The 6,932-nt window shown below is 38.3% G+C and overlaps 1 non-coding gene across 1 annotated transcript; it reads right to left on the bottom strand.

Annotated features, from left to right (window-relative positions):
- Positions 1-5,629: 5,629 nt before the first annotated feature.
- SARC_30134 lies at positions 5,630-5,697 on the bottom strand. Its single transcript has one exon. It is a non-coding gene; the product is annotated as a tRNA-Cys (tRNA).
- Between the last annotated feature and the right edge of the window lie 1,235 nt (positions 5,698-6,932).

Genomic DNA, 6,932 nt, shown 5'->3' with positions numbered 1-6,932 from the left:
TTTTTAAGACGTGTCCTGCCATACACCATTCCGTTTAGTTGTGAGAGCATTGTAGTTTCCTGTTGTTTTAAAATATAGTGGTCGCTGCTGCAATTTTTTATATGTCCAAAACTGGACATCCCATTGGTTGAGGGAGCACGGCTATATCTCGACAACCAAAATGAGCTGTCACTAGCGGGCCTCGCTGTTTTATTTCCTACCTTCTGCTCGGGGTTGGCTGGAGAAACTTCATATTACGCCTAACGGCACCGAGATGAACAAGTAGTTTACACATCATTTAATGTGAAAATCGCGCTCATACCCAATTTATTATACGATAGAGGTTAAGACAGTTGAGTACGATCATATATTAGCACCATGGAACGAGATGTTACGGTGATGGTTATGTTTCCACTAAGATAATGCATCCCATTGCGTATCGGAATCTTCCTATGATGAAATGGAGATAACTATTTCTTAGCGGTCTGTTAATTATAATTTTCAGCGGCAATTTTTATCATAAAAGTAAACTCACAATTACAGCTGTTCAATATGTCATATAATAATAGAGCGACAAAAATTCCAATAGATACTGTTTTGGTCACGACGTCATCCACGAACAACATGTATTAACAACAGTAGCAAAAGGTTACGGCGCACGCCTAATATCGAACATTGATACCAGAGATAAAATATGACACGAACAAGCGGGAAGTATGTATTAAAAAAAAAGAGCGTACCAGTAGTAAGAATATATTACGATGACACAGCACAAGTAGGAAGTACACGTGAGAGTACAAGTAGGAAGCATTCATGAAGACACACGCGTGAAAAGTACACATAAGGTTATACAAGTATGAAGGACACAAAACAAATGACGAAAGCGTAGAAGTATAAATTATGCTTGTAGAGGTCACACAAACAGAAAGTGCACTTGAAGGCACACAAACAGAAAGTGCACTTGAAGGCACACAGACAGATAAAAGAGATAGATGTACACAAGCAGAAAGTACCAATAAAAAAAACAATAACTTCTTCTTTGGTCGACTTTCTATATTAGTACAATCCTTCAAAATTAAAGATACTTGTGTTCACGTCGCCACACGTGATGTAGTCTGACCATTATATCTAAGTACATCTAGGGTAGCAAGCGTATACCCGTGTATCATGCTTTCAATTGTTCGTCCTTAGCAACACTATGGCCATTCATCCTCTCGTAATCATTTGCTGATTCGTAAACTTTTGAGAAAGGTCAGCCGATGCATCTGTGAGACGCTTAATCGTTTTCTTAGATTCGCACAGTTTGATCATCGCCTTGGCCACAGAAGCTTCTCCTGCTGCAGTTTCTACTTTGAGTTCATTCTTGCCAGATGTGTGTACCTTCTTCTTTGGTCGACTTTCTATATTAGTACAATCCTTCAAAATTAAAGATACTTGTGTTCGCGTCGACACACGTGATGTAGTCTGACCGTTATATCTAAGTAAATCTAGGCTAGCAAGCGTATACCCGTGTATCAGCTCAAACAGTACCACCATCAACGTATAAATCACCACTGTTGTTACCGTCTAAATACAAGGCCAAACTAGCTGCAGTACCACCAACACAAAGTCACCTAGTGTATAAGTTTATGTAGATGACATAGTTATCTTCTCTAGGACAGTAAATAAATATGCTGCCTTAATCCGAAGAGTCTTTCAGAAAAAGATAAATGAAAAGAAGTGTCGCTTCGCTATAAGCTATATATATATTTTAGGGACATCGTATACCCGGGGAAGTATTAAAATAGATCCCAGTAGGGTAAAATATCATGTGAACTTGATAGGGCGTTTAAAACACTTCTACATGCTATTCAGTGTGTAGGCTTCTGTAGTATTGTAAAGGCCAGTAGATGGTGTGCTATTTGAAATAATTAACAACAGACGCATCAGACTTCGCCTTCGAAATTCTATACCAGGTTATAAATATAAAACCGAAATATTTACACTTCTTTCGTCAGGCTATGAATGCGTCACACTTGAATTACCCAACTGTCGAACAAGTACTACTAGCCATATAGATGGTATAATCGCTGAAGTAACCTCAGACACTTTTGTCAATTAATACTATTTAAACGCATTCGAAGGAAAGTGGCGTAAACACCTACATAAGTCACAAGCTGAGATACATAACATGCTTCTATCATCTGAAGACACAGAGTTAAAAATTCTCCGCCAACCGCATTTATCCCGAGTTTTACAGCTCATCCTTTGTTATATATTCCAAAGGCATTGAAGCGTAAGAAACGTCCGGTCACTACACCTAAGCCCAAAACTCACAGGACAACGCGAATGTTTAACTTCTCCGCCTGAGAAAAATTAAATATTTGTTATGCAACTTTATGCATTCACCTGTTTTTCCTTTCTCACTTTGATGGTTTTAAATCCCTTCGGTGATATCAGTACTGGGAGGATTCTATACAGGCAACGTCTCAGCCTTTCAGTCCCCCAAAGTATTACTAATTTCACGACGCATATTCAACTATAATACTGACTACTCTCGTACACTTAACTTTTTAAAAGAAATAAGATAAACTAAAAACGTTACAGTTTTTAAGGCTTTATTACCGCCTTAATAAATCTATGTGTTTAATATCAGTACTGATTATTATCCTTGACAGTGTCAATTGCACCAAATATTATAATAATAAAACAAAACCAAGAAATCTTATCTGTGAAAGTTAATAACTTTACTCCCATAACTAGTCAGCTGCGATTACAGTTGTCTACTGCTACCGGGTCGACCTGTGGCAGTAATACTCGTCTTCGTCGCATACGCGATATTAGCTGTCACTGGTGTCACCTAGTAAGGGTTTAAACAAAGTTAACTCTCACTGTTGATGATACTTAAACTAAAAATGTACTAGTTTCACAAGAGGTAATATTATTTGAACAAAGTAAGAACCACACAGACGTATAGATATAGCAGAAGATCAAAATAAAATATAACTCTAGTCATCAGATCAGTCTCTAATAGTACGGCAGTGTAGTCTCTTAAAACTGTAGTTAAAAGAGTACTTAGCCGATAGTCCCGAGTTAAATCGGGCTACTGCCGTATTTATGATCGTGTGCGGATCTATTCACCACATCTGTTCCGTCTCCAAGTAAATTCTATTGGTCCATTCATAGCTCGAAATGAGGGATCCAATTTCGGCAGCAAACCGACGGGAGGGCACTCTGTTAGAATGTAATGTAGTGGACTTTAAATAAAGTACAAATGTGTGTACATATTTCTGACCTCACCAATGGTGAGAGCTTATGTTCAGCCGCTTGGGCTGGCCAGGGTAAAACCTCGTATGGTCAGTATGAGAAACCTTCTGCAAAACACTTTGACACTTTGATGCTATTCTATTTCGACTTCTCTGCAACTAAATCTCCCGCTGATCACATGATGCCTTTCGTCATAGGTTGTGACTTACATAGGGACGCAGCTATTTTTAGAATGTTGCGGTTGACAGACTTAATCCACTCTCGGGAGTCGGTTGAGAAACTCAATCTAGAAACTCAATCGGCTCTCGGGAGTCGGTTAAATGTCAACTCAACTCTCGGGAAAAAGCTAAGCAATTTGATCAGCTCTCGGGAGTAAACTAACTCTGATGATTTCTAGAAATTAAAGAGGGTCTCTTGCTGTAAAATCTGGTTTGAGACCTGTAGTCTCTCAAGCTCTACAATGGACCGCGCTAAGAAATATGTACTGTAATAGGAATACTTCCAACATTGAGTACTTGCAGACTTTTGTCTCTTTGCTGTATTAGTGGTAGCTGCAACTGCGAGCATAAAAATAGGTAGCTACACTATAAAACAGGGCTATTCTTCTATTAAGTAATGAACTCAGTAGTTTTTCTATTTCGTGGGAAATGGGTAAATATAATCGTTTTCTCTTGACTTAACGTGGCGCGGGACACCTTTTCTGTTTGTTCCCCTCTTATCTGAGATCTAATACATCCTTCTGAGGTTATATATAGTAATGTACTCTTCCCTATTTATCAGGGTGGCCGGGTGGGGTGTGGAATTATATTGCCTTTATTCTGTAGAGTATTTAACTTGTAATATAGAGTAGTATGTTAGGGATAGATACGTGTCTAGCTATCATATGTTAGTTTCAATTACGTGTAAGTTCAAATGCTACATTACAAGGGAGGACTTATTATAAATAAAGATCCCAGAGGTTTTAGAGTTTCAGGGTTTGGGATTTAATGTTTATTCCCTCTTTATGTGCCAAGGTTCATCTGGTCGATATATTAAAAGGGCAGAGAGTATTGTATGAGGGTGCAGTATACCACATTCATGCGGGGTCACTTTGTAGGGCTAGAGCTACCGTGTATTGAATTTTCAAAAAGTCTTTTCAGATTATACAAAGAGAGATAAGATAATCAATCGAGTGGTTGGTCTCGCTACCCTCTACCAGATAAGCTATTAGTATTTATCCGGGGGGTGGTGGGGGGTGGGGGGTATTATACTGCCCTCTGTATATCTCATCTATATATCCTCTCTGAATATTCCCTCTATATATCACCTATGTATATCTCCTATTTATAGCATACTCCTTCTGGATTTATCGCACTGTGTGCATATTACATTATTTACCTCTCAACCGGGCTATCATTCAGGGCAAAATAAAGAGCGTACCGTGGATAATCTTACCAGAGAGTTATGGTGGTGATATCAATTTCTATACGCCGTTCATCTTATTTACTGCTTGGAAATAGAGTGCCGCCCCTGTAGGCCCAACGACGTGCTCCCCACTTAGAGAGTATACTCCCCGTAAAGGGGTCGAACGTGTAATACGGCATTCAAATTCTTGGGGAAGAATTTCTCATAGCCAAGAACTATATATATCGGTTGCCTCAATGCCATTTAAAGCCTTTTTGTGGATGCAATGAGATTGATCTTGCGTAATGATACCTCGCTGAAATGGGTTACGCGCTTATACTGTGTTTTCGTGCGCGGGGGGTAGGGAATCCATCTAAAATCTCGTTGTGTGCAAAGCAAAGAATCGATCCCTCTCGGACGGATCATGAGTGCAGTAGTCTATTTTGCACTATCACTCTGATGTAAACATACTGATCTATGCTATAGTATTACGACTCTGCGTCAGGTACAGGGGTTTGTCCCAAGAACAGGCCTCCTTACGTTGCCGAGCTACTCTCCCCTGTCGTCCAAGACAACATATTAATGCATAATATATAACATAATTCAATGAAGGAATCTGGATAGCCATACGCCGGACCCAATACTCTCTTCACCTTCTTTTATTTATCTCGATATTAAAGTAATATTGTACTTGCATGTATTATTGATACATTGTACTCGTGTGTACTACATGCCTCAACTAATCTTATTTATTTTTAATATTACCTTGTATGAAGCTATTCAATTTCTAATACGACACTTAAAGAAAAAGAGGCAATTGTTTATAATGGGAATCGCTGTTGACGCTCTCGTTGAATACGCAAATAGACGCAGTATTTACACTAGAATACAAAATTTAACTATCGCGGCCATCATTGTTACAGAGGAGACATATGGGCATCTTTCAACCAAAAGAAAGACTACAAAGTCTCTTAGGTTTGAAAAAGAAAAGAAAAATGAAAAATGAAAATGAAAAAATAAGCGGAATGCCGGGTTCGAACCAGCGACCAATAGATTTGCAATCTACTACTCTACCACTGAGCTAATTCCTTATGTACTAGTCTAATTAACACTATATATTAATTCTAGTCTAATTAACACTATATACTAATTCATTTTAACAAAATTCAGAAAACACAAGCATAAAAAAGCAACGCAAACTAAATTAATACAAACCAAAAATTAAACATCCCAAAATTGAACCCAACCCGGTTAAAGAACCCAGCCCAACATTAAACAACCCAACCCAACCCAAACAACCGAAACAAGCCCAAAACAAAACAAGCCAAAATAAATAAGACAAACAAAACAACCCAAAACAAAAATGATGGTATGAACATGGTTGATGACGGTATGCAATATAGTATAAATGATCCTGATGGTATGATCATGGTTGATGACAGTATGCAAGATAGTATAAATGATCCTGTGATAGCAATACTACATTGTAGAGTCAGATGGCTTTGACTGTACTAGGTGAACTATGTAACGATATGACTTGAGTTATAAATTGGTTGATGACGGTATGCAAGATAGTATAAATGATCCTGTGATAGCAATACTACATTGTAGAGTCAGATGGCTTTGACTGTACTAGGTGAACTATGTAACGATATGACTTGAGTTATATATGCTCTATAAGTTATGAACTCGTCTAGTATGTGTATTATATATAAGATCAGAATCCGTGCTTCATTGTAACTCTTCGAAATAACAGTGTAAAGTTTGAGAGTGGCTGTGAAGATTCGGCCAAAAGAAACAATAGACCTCTTCTCAAGTGAGAATATCTCAGCTAGGTAGAAGTCCTAGGCTGAAGGACTCGCATCGAGTCTTTATTTGTGTTTAGTGTTTCTACACTAGACTTAAATCCTACTTGGGTATGCCTCTCACACACGGGAGTCACGGTATCACCTACTGATAATCCCGCTATATTGCTGATCACTCTAATATCAGGAATATGGATCTGGGCCCCAAAACTCAGTATTTGATAATTCTGCAGTTTTTGAGTTTTGTATTGGCTTTCTGATAGATAACCTGGTCCCTAGATGCTACAACAGCATATGCGCATGGGGGGGAATTATTTTTTTTGAAATAGCAATCAACGGCACGTATATTCATAAATTGAAAATATACCAATTGCGAACTTATCGAATTGTGACACATAATAACAGGTGCCATACCTGTCGATCTCAAATTTACAACAGGAATGATGGGAGAAGCATACTCTATAACCATCTATTCAAACTCCATGCAGTTTTGCAATCGTAGACATTTGGTACAACGTC

This window comes from Sphaeroforma arctica (assembly GCF_001186125.1).
Source record: "Sphaeroforma arctica JP610 unplaced genomic scaffold supercont1.447, whole genome shotgun sequence".
Classification (NCBI taxonomy): domain Eukaryota; class Ichthyosporea; order Ichthyophonida; genus Sphaeroforma; species Sphaeroforma arctica.
This window is presented reverse-complemented; position numbering and strand designations above follow the sequence as displayed.